Raw genomic sequence first — 12901 nt, 5'->3', positions numbered from 1 at the left:
GAAAATTTAATTTCTATTTATGAATATTTGGCCCTTTTTACTAAACAGTTAGATTTGTGAACGAAAAATGTTTTTCTGTTGCTGAAAAATTTATCTTTGTTTCTGAATATTGTAACTTTGTTACTAAACAATGAATCTTTGTTTTTGAGGAATGTATCTTTGTTACTGAATGATGCAACTTTGTTTCCGAATTTTGTATCTTTGTTACTAAACAGTGTAGTTTTGAATCTATTCGTATGTATGTTACCTTTGTACTTTGTGGATCCACTGTAGAAATGTACTGTAATTGTTTGTAACTTATAAAAAGTTGCAATTTATTTCGAAGAATTTATATTTTTGATATGTTTTGTGGAGTTTTCGATTATGTAAATTTGTCATCAACTTAATAAATTTATTATTTGTCAATTTTCAACATGTGCGAAAAACATTTTTATTAATCTTAGGATTGATTTTATGTTTGAAATTTATTTCTTTAATAATTTCCTTTGCGTTTTGAAAAAATGTTATTTATAAAATGTATATCAATTGTTCTTGTAATCCTCCGTCCACCTCGTGGAGTAATGGTCAGCGCGATTGGCTGCCACGTAAGAGGTCTCAGGTCTGATTGAGATGAAATATTTATTCAAAAAGGTAAGACTGATCATCTTACCTTCATGTATCACAAATGATCAAGATACACTGTCATTGGTGTACCAATGCAGTGCCCTATCCATCATTCGGTGCGGGAAGAGAATAATTAAAAATAATTCATTAATGATCTTTTAATAAATAATTTCTATCAGCAAAAAATAAATCTCCAAAATTAAAATTCTTCCGCTGGTTTTGAATGAAAATTTTATTGTGTCGATAAGATATATCCAGGGGTCGGTTGTGGTGAGGTGTTTAATGAAAAGTATCTTTTGTTAGTGTTGCCATGTATTTTATTTATAATTGATTTATATAATGTTTGATAATGTTGTCATAGTGTAATAAACACGGGTGGCAGATTCACGCCGAGGAGTTTCAATCCGCCCTCCCAGCTCCTAACTTTAGCTTTGGAGTTTTACCAGAAATTGAAACTCTTCGGTATGAACACACACTACTACATCTAAACAAGTATTGATGACAGTTGTACGTACACATAGATTAAATGTAATGTAATTTCTATATTAATAAAAGATACACAAATATGTTTCAATGTTTTCAAATTGCTACAGGATATTTTGTAAATTTGAGGACACCATTTGGAATCAAACTGGCGTTTCTTAGGACTTAAGTGCGATGATTTTGATATAATTTTGACTATTTAAAGTTTTTTGCTGAGTTACTTAGCAAAAAATCAACAGATGGCGGACGGTCTAATAGATGTTAGACCAGTCTGGAAATCAGACTTGGTTTAAGAATGGTAGGAGTTTTAGATTATTCCGTCTCTTGGGTTGAGAAATGGGAGACTCTCAACAAGGAACAAAAATTTGTGCTGTCCTTTCCCACCAAAGGGAAGTAATATTGCCTTTCTAACCCAAATATTGTAATTGTCAAATGTGGTACTAATAATCCTTTCACTGAGACCAGAATAAATTAAAGTAGCTAATAACCTTCAATAAGCTGGGTTGATGGCATGATTATTGAATCTTTCGGTGACTTGGGCATCAGGTTCTCTAGCATGGAGTTCACTGGTGACGGAGAAGAACGAACAGGAGTGGTCCTATTTTGGTCAAGTTAGAAAATTTGTTTATTTTTCCATCTGTTTATTTTTTGCGTCAACTATCAATTATTCCTTTCTGAACCTGGCGTCATCAAACCTGGGTGGGGGACACCCGGAATATTTTTAAACACCCACTACTTTTAGAATTGACAATGTCGCATCCATTCCCGTACAGTGGCCGCAAAATAAACTGATGTATCGAAAGCTGGCTTTGTTTTAGTAGTGCCTTGCGCGTGGGCTGAGATAGAAGGTTCAAAGTGTGCCTCACACCCAGGTTCATAGTTTATGTTATACAGAAAGGTATCCCTAAGTAAAAAAATCTATGCTGTGCCCAAAATTTTGTTTATTTTTCAATTGTATCTACGTATATTCCCTCTGAAGTTTTTATTTGAATCTCAGTTTATTTAGATTTTTTTTTTTAAGAATGTTTTATTTGTTTCTTTTTCACATAGCTTCACAATTTATTGAATAATTGTCTAATTAAAAATGAGATGCAAATTTTAAAATATAAAAGATTAAATAATGCATTTTTAATTATGAGTGTCCCACACTCAGTTCATTCACCGCGGAATTACACTGGCTACGTTTCCACGGAGGGTGGAATACAAACTCTGTTGGCTTTTGTATAAGTCACTGCACAACTCTGCTCCAGAATATTTAAGGAAACTATGTTACCCAGATGAACTAGCTGACAGGCGTCTCACGCTTAGATCAGCTACGTCTACGGCTAGATGAAAAGTTATTATACCTCTACGCAAACAGCGCACTAAATTTAGTGTAATTTTAATTAAATAACAAATTTAAAAGCTTCAATTAAATTTATTTATCTATAGAATCACTATGTAAAGCGCCCTTGAGATATTATATTACGAAAATGGCGCTATATACGTTATCCATAATAACAGTAGTGTAAAATAGGTTCATTGACGCCGGGTTAAAGCATTTCTTCATATCCGAAGCCAAAATAATATTTCCAAATAATATCCTCAGTGCTATGTCGTTTTTGTAATGTTTTATTTAGTAAGTGTTGTCATGTTTTTCTCGAAAGAGACTTGAATGATTTTTGTTCAATGTTTTAATCAGAAAGCAGAGAACAACTATATTTTAATCTTCTAAATACCTGCTAAGCATGTTTTCTAGATAATTAATATTAAAGAGAATACTTCTAATGATATATGACCTATTTTAGGTTTAACACACAATCAAAGCTACATTTAATACAATTATATTTTATAATATCATGATAAATTTTTAATTGGCGAATAGGTAAGTGTTACTCTAAATTCCATAGAAAAATCGAAATAAGATACTTTTTGGAATGTTCTTCATTTTTAATTTTATGTATTTTGATATTATTTTTAATATCTGATAAATGTTTTTTTTAATTATCCAATGACGTTCATTAATATCACTTAATAAAATAATTGAAGCCGACTGGTTTCATGACATAAAAGTTCCAGTAAATGAGGAAGTTTAGTGGTATGGGAAATTGGATATAAAAACTGATGTTTTACATGTGTCAAAAATTAGGGCATTTGGGCGGTACAAACCGTGAAGTTTCTTAAAAACATACAAAAAAATTAATCAAAATAGTTTTATTAAAAATAAACAATTTTGAACTACTTGACAAGTTCTTGTGAATCAACCGATCATTTTCAGATTTGTTGTGTTGTGAAAATTTCAGATTTCCAGGTAGCTCATTTTTCAACGTTCAGTGTATTGTGACACTACGGGGTTACTACTACTACCATCACGCCATTTCCCCGTAGGTGTAGGCAGAGAAAATGGACTGCCACATTTATACATCTTGTCATACATGCCATTCGGTTCTGTCTACTTTTGACATGCCCAGACTTAAGGATTTGGTTTATCTGATCATGCCACGTCTTCCTCGGTCGTCCTCGTCTCATGTTACTGCACATTTTCGCCATATATACTTGTTTTACCATTCTTTCGCCGTCCATTCATTCTACGTGACCAAACCATCCATTCTTAATCAATTATACTTGACTCAGATTTACACTCGCGCCTGATTTCATCATTCGTAACCCTGTCATACATTTGTTTCCCACACATTTGTCGAAGAGATCGCATTTCAACCGCGTTCAATTCGGCTTTCATCCTTTCTCTGCCAGTTCCATGTTTCACCTCTATACATAAGTGTGGGGACTAAAACTCCGCTGTGCACTGCCAGTTTAGCTTCAATTGACATATTCTTATAAGCAATTACTGTGCTTAGTACGCCGTTCATTTTGCTGCCCACATTCACTCTCCTTTCAACATCTTTTTCTACTCTTCCATCTCTTGAAAACCTACTTTCCAGATACACAGATTCTTCTACTTGTTCGAGACATTCGTTGTTTACATTTATTATGCAGTCAGTAACCTCACTTCCCCTTTCAAATACCATCACTTTTGACTTACTTTCGTTCATCGCCAATTCGCTCTCCAGGCATACATCATACATTCTAGAGACTATTTTTTGCAAATCCTCTTACTTATAATTGACAGCACAACTGACAACTCCTGACTTCAGGGATGGAGTAAACTATAAAATCATAACAATACAATACATAATTTTTAGGCATAGTTTGATAGTCGATTAACAAATAAAAAATATGAAAAACCACTGAACTTCTCATTGACTGTAAGAAATATGTTTAATATGAGAGGGGAAAAAACACATAAGTTCATATTACTGAATAACAGACCGTTATTTGGGTTTTATATTAGTTTTAAAACAAAGGTACACGACGTAAAGACAGGCTGATAAACAATTAATAGAGAAAAAAAAAGATAAAAAAACTGTTTTGTGGGGATTCTGGGATCTTATATTTTATAAAATAGGTTTTCATCTAATGTAAAATATTTTTTTATACAATAATTTTAAAAAATTAACAAAAACATCTACTTTTAACAAAAAAAAAACTCCTTCCTTGAACAGACAAAAACGTGCTCATTGCTAAGTTTTTCTGCCAGCCTCATATTGATCCCTACAATTTATAGAACAAGGAGACATGTTTTATAAGTTTTTAACATTTTATTCGTAAAGAATGAAGTCATAAGAGAATGGACGCAGCAAACTCGGTTGTGGTCCCGTGGCTGGTGTCACAGACTCACGGGAGTAGTTTACTCTTGCGCTTCATAACCAGATTCTGTATTTTGTTCAACATGCAATAAGTACGCATCGAAGCATACGTCGCTTTCTTCTGCCATCACCAGCTAAAGTAAAAGCTCCCTGCATCAACAAGCGTAAATCCTACAAACTTTTTTTTTTTTTTAGGGGAAAAAATAGCATTATTTTATTGAAAACTGAGAAACCGCAATGAGCCGTTTTGCCACGTTTCATGATGTATTTAGGATATTAAAAAAAATAAAATGATAGGGACTGGAATAAGCTCTTGCTGTTTCCCGAAATATGGTGCTATCTTAGCTTTTTTACATCGAGTCTTACTATAGCCAACTTCATCGTGAAGCTCACCATTAAATGAAGCGTAAACAACATGTTTAATTTTGTGCCAAAAAAAGAGTACTTGCGGGGAATTTTCCGCAATGACTTTTTTATTGTGCGTCTTGGAACATTTTAGAATCAAATTAGTTTTAAAAAAATGAACCTATATGATTTTTGTCCCCTCCCCTCCCATAATGAGTCTCTTTCGTTACTGGCTCGCCTAATAAAAAAAAAACAGAAAATAAAGCAAATGTAACTAATTAACTCAAATTTAATTATAAGTATAGGAAAATAACAAAGGCCGTGCTTTCAATTTAATAATCTATATCTTTTAGTCTGTATATATTTATTTTAAAGACATTAAAAACACGCATATTTTATATAGGATGCTGCGGGAAAAGCAGACACAAAAACCAGAATTGATTTAAAAATTTAAATAGAAACCTTAAAACATGCCAAAAACTGTGTTAAGATGAATCGTGTAACAAAATAATCAAAACATCCAAAATACTGATTACTAGCACGGATGTCTAATTGCTGACAGCTAGGGAAACAGATGACCTCAATTCTCCACTCGGAAGTAAAGAGAGCACTATGGACAACTACTATTAAAGTAGTAGCATCCTTAGGTGAGACATGAAGTAGTTCAAATCGGTTCAATTAGTTTCTTCTTCTTTATCTTTTAAGAGATCGTAAGATCTGTGTTACAGAAAATTGGTTATTCTCCCGAGATGACGAGGTCAAACCGTTCCTCCATCTCTGGTGGTCTTGCAGGCGGACGTTGCCCAGATGGGATTTTACCAATGAGTAGCTGCAGCGTACACAAGTCTGTCACTGCTCGTCCTGCCCAAATAGTCCCTCCAGTATCTTCGTCTGGATCTGTTCCATTGCACGATATGCACAGTAATGGACCTTAAGACCTTCGTTTCAGTAGTTACGAGTAGCCCTTCGGTACGACCAGTGTCAGCCGGCGCCGTCACAGCATATGTCATGATGGGTCTCACACATGTCTTGCATATTCTGACCTTGCTAACGATACGCATATCCTTATTGCTCCATGTTACATTCCTCAGACACCCCGACACAGTGATGCTTTATTGACCTGTTCTCGGATTTCAGTATACAAATCGCTGACTTGAGATTTCTACTCCCAGATATCTGAAACTCTTGACCTGTTCCCCTGGCTCGTTGACAACAGTCAGCTTATGCCTTATAGGTTGTCTGGATATTGTAGGACTTTTTGTTTCGGTGATTGATATTGACACGTTTAGCCTTTGTGATACTAGGTGGAACTTATTCTTCTTTACCACGTCCGCTCCTAAGTGGAGCATGTGGACATCACCAGTTGTCTCCAGGAGACCCTATCGCCAGCCAGCACTCTCGCCTCTTCCCACGTCAATCCAGCGCCCCTTAATTCCGCCGAATAAAGTCTAAAGATTGTCATTGACGGCCTTCCAGGACGGCGTGAGCCCGCAGGTTTAAAGAAGAGGCAACTTTGGTTTAGGCTCTCCTGAGGCATGCGCAGCATGTGTCCAAGCCAGGTCCACCGCCGCATCCTCTAGACGCTCGTTATGGGAGGCTGCTGCGTCCGTTCTCGGACTTCAATAGTGGTTATAAAATCGAACCACCTTATACCTAATATTCTTCTCAAGCACTTACTCTCAAAACTCAGAAGTTTGGTGTTTTGAGCTTTGGTAAGGTGCCAAGATTCGCACCCATGTAGGAGTGCTGGCATTATACAAGAGTTGAATAATCGGAACTTATTCAGCATGTCATAAATACGCATTGAAGCATAATAAGTCAATATTTTGAGTTTGTCCAAATTTTTGTAGACAAGGACTGGATACATCTCCCTGGGGAGCTGTTAATATTAACATATTACAACAGAGATGAAGAACATTTTAGAGAAGGTAATATAGAAGTCTAAGCATCTACAGGGCTTATAAAATCTTTACAAATTAATAACCAATACAGCACATCATTATACTTACAGAGGAATATTTTTCTTTAATGAAATGAACAAAGATAATAAAAAGTACAGTCAGGAATACAATATACATATTTAAGAAAGAAGTGAAAAGTTAAATTTATAATTCTTCTTTATGTAACACTGATTAAAAACATTGTTTATATATTTTTTTGTTATTTATATATGTTATCCTAAAAATATTATTAATTAAAATAAAATAAACTATTGTAAGACGTCACTCCCCATTATGTACACAAGAATTTTTTATTTATTTTACGTAATGGGAAACATTTTATTAATGTAAAAATTTGTATTTAGTTGTAATATTGTATTTTTATTTATTATCTGAATAAAAAAAAAACGTTTTTGGGTACATTTTAAAGTAAATTTATCAACATATTTGCATAAATCATCGAAAGAGTCGAGAGTTTCAAATATCTGGGAGTATATATTACGGAAAATAGCAAAAGAGTGCAGCTAGGTCATAAGCCCTGTATCTACAGTAAAATGTATCTGTATCTACTCTAAAATGCTCTTCGTCTCTGTTGTAATATGTTAACATAATAAGTCGTTTTTTGTCATCTCGGGGCTTTCTGTCCAACAGGAGTGATTTTTCTTTTTGATTGGCATTCATCGTAGAAAATGCCGGCGGCCTCCGTGGTGTAGTAGTTAGATGCTTGACTAGCACACGGAAGGTTCCGGGTTTGATTCCCGGTGAGAACACAAAAATTAAAATGTGATTTATCTAAAGCCTGGGTGTTCAGCGCTGCAATTCACCACTGTAATTGGGTCTCCTGGCCTGGTACAGTGCAAAAAAAATGTAAATTCGCAGAGGAAAGTGGATAAAAAAAAAATTGGCCGTGGTCTACCCTGGTAGAGAAAGCGTTGACTCTAGGAAGAGAGCGTTTAGAATCTCACTGCAGCTCGTTCTAGGGGTGTCTGAGTCAGTGTATACAATTTGACAATATGCGATCGGTAGCTGGGTATACCAAATTTGAGGATTTAATTCATCTTTTATTTCTATAGTAAATTTAAATAATTATTAAAAATTATTTTCACCAACAAACGTACATATTTTAACTTTCTTTAGTCGCGAAAAGCAATGGATTAATAAGCTTAAATTACATACGAGTATCAAAACCATAGGTCGAAAAGTTTTCTAGGATATGTTTGATTTTATTGTCAAAAATTTTATCTCCAAAAACCCTTTGCTTTGTATCCAAATTATAATGTATAAATGCAACGAGCGTACAAAATTAATGTTATATTTCAGATGTTTGGTCATTATCGCATTTAAGCATCCATTTTATGAGAAAAGACAGTATTTTACACCTAGTTTGATTACCTATAAGAGGGTCTAAAAATAGTCACATTTTAAGAAGAATAGTCAACAGAGAGACATAAACTATTAATTTTTTTAGTACAGCAAAGATTATTCAATTTCATTGGAACAAACACATTTTTAAATTAAAATAAAAACGCTTTGTTTCAGCCACTACCTGTGTCCAGACGGATAAAGAAAACAGTTAAAGTGTGAAAAAGAACCAGAACTCTGGACAAACGCTGTCGACTAGAGGATGTATAAATCAAATGAAGAAAGATCTGCCTCGTAGTGAGGTTGATGCGTTCGGCCACCATTCTTGAGGTCCCGGGATCGATTCCTGAGAGGTTTTACGTGAAATGTTTGTTTATAAGGTAGACTGGCACCTAAAACTTAGCCTGATTATTTTTGTGTATCAAACTGTGAGTACTATTAGAGTGCCCTATGCACCACTGGGTGCGGATAGGTGATGTTTTTTGTTATCTTATATACGAAATGTATGTTTTTATTTTATTTTAAATGATAGGCGATCAAATTTTTTAAAATACCAATATTTTTTACTATCAAAATGTATGAGGATTTGAATCAAATCAAAATTACAAAATGAAACCATAATAATCTTTGCAGTACCCGATTTCAGCAAGATAACTTGGAGGCAGTACAAAAATCAATATTTCAAAATTCTAGTTTTATTACTTAAACGTATATATGTTTATTCTGAAAATTATCTACACGGATTCAGATTTACATAAACATCAAGTACAAGAGTGGCTTTGTTTAATTTTAGCCTAAAATTTCTTATCCAAAACGTAACCGTTTGACAACGCAAATAGAGAACAAATCAGATCAATTTAAGAGAGTAAGATAACCAGATATCTGACTGAAATTATTCCAATAGTAAATATTGCATTGTTTACAAACTAATAGTAATTTATTAATTTTTTAACTAAGCATTTTTTATTTATTTATTTGTAATTTTTTAAAACCTGCTAGGATTGTGTAAACATATACATATATCAAGTCATTTCGCTGGGTAATTACTACAACTAGATAACTTTCAAATCAGCATTGCCAGTTACCCACTAAAAACAGATTGTTTCATTCTCCTTCATTAATGCTACAAATAGACACATCACGCATTTGAATCATCGCAATATGATTGTAATTAATCACTGTAGATTTGTAGCATTTATGGGGGAAAATACAATGTGTTGTAAAGTGGATAACTCTCACTAGAGCCCTGTAGATTGAACAAACACCTTGCTAGAATGACCAAAACTTCTAGATGTAGTTCTGCAGTGCAGATGAGGAAACACCTATGCACATTCTATGTGAATGTGATGCTTTACATCATAAAAGGAGCCTCATCCTCGGGGTCTGCTGGTTAAACCTGAGGATGTTAAAGAGCTCGCCCCCTACATAATAGCCCGATACTTAACAGATCTGGGCTTGGAGGGGGAGATTTAGCAAAATGTAAAGTCTCTCTTTCCACACAGTAGCCACGCGCCATTGTTCTTGGACTTTGCAACAATGGTGATTGGACTCATAAAGGTAATAAACCAAAATCAGTGATCAAACATCCCATTTCCAAGATAAACAAAAACGATTTTTTCCGAGTACCTTAGCCTTGTACATGACATTTAAGTTTGTAAGTGAAAATTCTTGATGGAAGTTCATTGTAATTTATTATATATATAAAAGACGAATGATACTTTAATCCACAAATTTGTAATATCCCCTAAAACACTAAAAACCCCCGAACACTAAAAATAAAATAAAATACTTAAACTCATTAAAATAGCATTATATCAACTCATTAGTTAACCCGAAAAAATTTTGATAATGATCCTTAAGATACAAATAACTTCATTTAATTTACTTTCATATAACTTTGAATTATCTATCCTTACCTCTGTTTTGTATAAATACATTGAACTCTTTAATAAAGATGCCAGTCTCGAAGATGTCGCGAAAGCGATGAAACCGGTCACTGGATATTCCAAATTTGTGGGTTAAATTATCACTCGTCTTTTATTTATGCAATAAATTGTACATGACACATACAGGGGTCCAAATATTATTATTTTTAAATGTAAAAAAAGTAGGCAGGCTCTTTAAAGACCCGGGCTTGGAGGGCGAGAACTATTCACGGGGACCAGTCACAATAGATTTTCACAGGTCGCAGTAACGTCAGCAGCTTGCATAGCACTGACCCCCACCTCTAAGAGTAGAAGTGGGTAACTCAAAAATGCTGATGTTGAAGTTACCTAGTTGTAGTATGACGACGACAACGACTTTATGTCTCGCCTGGTTAGTGTAGTTATCATTCCTGCTACTTAATGTTGATTTGAATTTTACAACATTATAATTTTCCAAGTAATCAGGTAAGTCATTGAAGTGTTTAAGTGCGTTGTATAGCAACCATAGAATTAAGAATAGTCCAGATGGAGCGTAGAATCATATTTGAATACACCGGACTGTGTCCAATAATCCCCCCGCTATGCTCCACTTTTACTGCGCGCATTCGTGATGTCGCCGCGTAATGTTGCACGATGGGAAAAAAAATAGTCATAACACAAATGTAAGATAAAAAAAAAAATCAATCTGTTAATTTCTCTAAAATTTTATTGTGTACCCGGAAATATTGATTGACACAACAGAGTAGATAAGTAAAGGGTCATTTAAAAAGAGTAATTGAATTAATGAACTTTAAACAAAATTTATTTGTCATTTAACAAATATTTTTATATCATGTTTAATAATATTTGATGTTTTGAAGATAATGTCTGTCAAATGTCCACCAGAGTTGTTTAATCCGAGGTCCAATTTTCATTAGTTCTCTCATTAGATGAGCAAAGTAGGGTAAAAAAAATTACTACCCTAGCAACAGTAACGAAATTTCCATTTTGTTTCTTCGACAATCTGACAGATGGAAAATAATTCAATTTTTAAGTAATGCATTTGCTACTTAAACATTCGTCTGCTAATTATACATAAAATGTGATACCATCCTGTTTCTTTGAGATCCTAGCAGTATTTCTACACTTTAAAAGGACACTACACGGCATAGTTTTATTCAAACCAGGAGTTGCGTACTGAACGACGTCTACAAAGAAACTAATGGGTCAAAACGTAAACCTACTCATTTATGAGTAGTTTAGTCGCCTTCTGTTTGATGTGCGTATGCGGTTTCCGGACTATTCTTAATTCTATGTTTGTTGACATCACTGAATTATTTGCTAATTTAGAAGTTTTTCAAAACCCCTAACAAATGGAAATTGTAGATAGATATATAAAAAAAAGAAAATTCGCTTAATGTATATTACAGTTTTTACTTGCCATTTCCTGGATTAGAAGTCTGGTCACCTTATTGTAATAAACAACGTTAATATTTTACGAAATAAAGTTATTGCAACTAGTGTACTAGAACAATTTGCTACGATACACAGAAATATAGCTATCAAAACCGGATAATTAAGTCACAAGTGAGACGTGCGCAGTGTTACAATAATCTACAGCTGTCAAAATGTGACCTAACTTCCAATTTCACATTAATACAATTATACAGTTAGAGATCCTTAGGTTTCATGTTTATCTTAAGTTGTATGCATTATAATTGACGTTAAATCACCTAAAATCTATTTATGTAAGCGATATAATTAACCTTACCACAAACATGTTGGCTAGCAGTCAAAATGTCACTGCAGGTTAGGTTTGACATTTGGCGGCCATCTTGTTATCGAAAACAAATGACATCCGATCGAATGAATGAAAAGCGCGCGGTTCCAAATATCAAACCTAACCTATTTGAATGTTATTAATTATTATTAATATTACAATACAATTAAATTTTAGATGACAGCTTTATGTTATTTATTAATTACCATATTGTAGCAAGAAAATAGATGTTAATTTGACAGTTCTTTAGTAACAAAAAATATATGTGAGGAGAATTGATGCATTTTATTGATGGTCCGAATTGACAATTTCTTTGATGCAGTGATGGAAAAAATAATGCAAAATAAGTGCATTATATATAATAATGTATGTTTATAATAATATTATACAATTTAGATTATTTATACTGTGAAAATATTAGTTTTGAACAGATATGTACTTATTAGATATATATATTCTTACCTCTATGAGTTTAGGCTTCATATGAGAGAATCATGAACATTTTTGAACTGAAAAAAAACTCATGCAAACTAAAAATGAAATTCATATAACGTAATGAAACAAAAAACTAGTTTAAATAAAAAATAAATAATATTTCCTACAGTCCACTCCTGTCTAATTTTAAAACAAGTACACATGATCTAATTTCAACCCCCCTCACTCTTCACTTCATACCTTCTTCGACTTAAGACTACTTGTAATTTTCAAAAATATTCAGCAAAGCAAAGCAAAGCAAAGAAATAAGACTCAATTTCAAGACTTTAATTCACTAGCTAAAATATTTCAGTGTTACTTTTC

The sequence above is a fragment of the Micrasema longulum genome, unplaced genomic scaffold, assembly GCF_059751315.1.
Source record: "Micrasema longulum isolate JH-2025_06_02 unplaced genomic scaffold, ASM5975131v1 h1tg000196l, whole genome shotgun sequence".
Taxonomy (NCBI): domain Eukaryota; kingdom Metazoa; phylum Arthropoda; class Insecta; order Trichoptera; family Brachycentridae; genus Micrasema; species Micrasema longulum.
Note: the sequence above shows the minus strand (reverse complement) of the source record.